The 3,060-nt window shown below is 34.4% G+C and overlaps 1 long non-coding RNA gene across 1 annotated transcript; it reads left to right on the top strand.

Moving 5' to 3' along the window:
- Nucleotides 1-396: 396 nt before the first annotated feature.
- Nucleotides 397-1,355, top strand: LOC131253886 (uncharacterized). Its single transcript, XR_009175331.1, has 3 exons — nt 397-729; nt 841-890; nt 1,091-1,355. It is a non-coding gene; the product is annotated as an uncharacterized LOC131253886 (long non-coding RNA).
- The last annotated feature ends 1,705 nt before the right edge of the window (nt 1,356-3,060 follow it).

Consider the following 3,060-nt stretch of genomic DNA (forward strand, 5'->3'; position numbering starts at 1 on the left):
CCCTCTCTCTCTCTCTCTCTCTCTCTCTCTCTCTCTCTCTCTCTCTCTCTCCTCGGCCCTCTGCTGCAACATCATGTATCTCTCTCTTCGCTCGATCTACAGCACATCAAGGAGCATTCTGCTGCAACATCAGGTATCTCTCTCTCTCTCTCTCTCTCTCTCTCTCTCTCTCTCTCTTTCTCTCCTTATCTATTCATATCAATTTGGGTATTTTTTAGCATTTTTTAATCCTTCAAGTAACATTGTGCAATGATTTGTGTATTGAGAATTTTTGAGTTTCGAATCCCTAATTAGGGATTTGTAGTGTCGATTCCCTAATTGGGGATGTTCTGATATTACAAATTAGGGATTTGGGGATTTTAGAATTTTGGGGATCTTGAGATTTTTGAAATTAGGAATTTCAGGTGGTTTTGATACTGATTTGGTAGATTTGATGTTTATTTGTTCATATTTTGTTTATTTATAGGGTTTTGATGGCCGATTTGGAGGATTTGATGGTTATTTATTCATGTTTTCTTGATTTTTAGGGTTTTGACTGTCGATTTGGAGGTTTTGGTGTTAACTACAATATTCGCTGGTGGCCCTTTGATGATGGACTAGCCAGTGTATCTAGTAGAGATAGGTTTTGGTATATACTTTCCTTTTCATTATCTTATTCTTTAATGGACGTTCCTCTCTTTTCACCAACAGTAATTTGGTGGCTAGCTTTCCATATACAAAAAAAGATCAGTGAGCTTACGCATCCTTCTAATTTGCATTTTGTATTTTTGGGAATGCCAATTACTTTGCTAAGAAATGATATAAATACATGAATCAAAAATTTCATGCCTTTTTTTGTAGGGTTGCAGAATGCTTTACAGCGAACTACCCCTATTCTGGGAAAGCAAAGAGTAAGTATAAAGATCAGGAACTGTGGCTTTTGTCTGTCAAAATTATATAGCCATGTAATTTTTACTCATGGTATCTGAGGAAATTTCTTTATGTTTTGACTCTACATGCAAATAAATTTGTACACCCATCGTTATAGAACACCAATTGTTAGATACCTTAATAGGAACTGCTATCAATGGTAGAATTCATTTCCTTACAGGATCTTGAGATGGTTGAGTGATGAAGACGAGAAACTGAAAGCAACCAATAAGCAAAATACGCATATTTTAACATTTCATTATCGAAGCTGAAAGGAGATTACCTTTCTGGCAGTTGCCATGTGACCTTGGTAATATTTTCTAGAGAAATTCCCATTTCTTTTTTTCTTTTCTTTTTTTTCTTCTTATGCAGATCTAGTTTGATTTGGGAATGGATTGAGAAAATACCATCATAGAAGAAGGAAAAAAAATGACGGGTTCTGTTATGTGCACCTCAGAAAAAAAAATGATTAGTGATTTGGGCATTACAGCTGATTTATTGTTAAATGTTGGCCATTGGTTGAGACTTTTTAACCATCTGTTTGTAATTACTGAAAGTCTTCTAGTGGCTGGGATCACCTAACGTTGTGGTTTTCTTAGGTACGGCTAGAAGAATGGTCCAGATCTTATGCATGGCATGACATGTTTGGAGAAGTATTGTTGGACAACTAACTATGATGCAAGTGTCAAAACTGGTTCCTTTCTCAACTTGTTCAATGCAAAAGCTTGTTAAGTCTGAAACGAGCCCTGTTTTTTTTGTAGTGTTTGGTATGCTTCAGTATGGTCATATGCATTAGTTTTTAATTTCTCTATGATCCATTTGGTATAGTCATATGCATTTAACTTATTTTTTTCAATGGACATTGCTCTTGTCATGTGGCATGTTATTAACATATACTCACAGAGATAGGAATTTCCTGAATAATCGGCCATTCAGTATACATTGTGATATGTAGTCATATGATTTGCTGACTTCCAATTGCAGGGAAAAGAAAACCCACCTGAATTGACTGAATTAGTTATCTTGTTTATCTTATTATCCACATTTTTATTGTAACTTGATGTTATAGATGTGTGTGTGTATGATTGTAAGTGCCATTGATTTGACAGGGATTTTGGTGTCTTTCTTTGCAACCATTATTTATTAATGTTATCACATACTAATACCTATTTGATTTGTGATTAGTGTATTTGTGTTTGGATGTATTATGCTTAATTAAAGTGAAACCAATAGTTTAGAGTAGAGGCTTAAAACAAACTGTTTCTCCATGTTTATTTTGATCCTAGTCTGGTCACTCCTCATCTAGAGAGGAATTGCACTTGTAGCATTTACAATTATAAAAGGAGTTTCAGCTGTCCTTGTACAATTTACTTTAATTTTAGCTATATTAATGGGATGTTAACTATTAAAGGAAAGACTGAAGAGTCGGTGACTAGGATTTTCCAAATTTGGGATGTTTGTGTTAACTATAGGACACACAACTCGATACTCACCATAAACACATTGAAACAAATTTGGTGACAAAGAGTTGCTATACATGTTGTCTTCTCATATATCTTTTTGATGATGCTTTTCTTCTTCTTCATGTATAATTTGTTAAATTTCATCTGTCAATGCTTTTGTTAGACTTGCACTCTTGTTTACTTAGCTATCAGATGTCGACATTTATCTTGATGATAGAATCACTATAAGCATATCATTTATGCATATTCTGAAGCTTCAAAGAGTGTTATGCAGATTTTATGGGAAATTGGAACATCTAGGTATACTGGTTCTGGAACCACATGGATAAAGGAGGGGACCTCCGCCTTTGAATTGTTGACCCATTATGCCAGAATCTCTTAAATGATTTATCTACATGTTGCCTTCCTTTTAGTTTTGTTGTAGTACAATCATTTTATTTTATAAGCATATGTCATTCAAGGTGACCTTTAAAGAGGATGCTTATGAAAGGGAAAACTTTTCGGCTACAAAATATCCTTACAGGCATTAGATATATAATCTTTATATACATGGAGATGCACTTTACAGGAGCATTGCAAGTGTTTGATGGTGGTTTTCCTTTCCTTGACATTGTCTGATATATGATTTTGTCACTGGTTTCCTCTTCAATCTAAATGCAATGATTTAAACATGTCCATCTAATAAATG

Source organism: Magnolia sinica, chromosome 8 (assembly GCF_029962835.1).
Source record: "Magnolia sinica isolate HGM2019 chromosome 8, MsV1, whole genome shotgun sequence".
Lineage (NCBI taxonomy): Eukaryota > Viridiplantae > Streptophyta > Magnoliopsida > Magnoliales > Magnoliaceae > Magnolia > Magnolia sinica.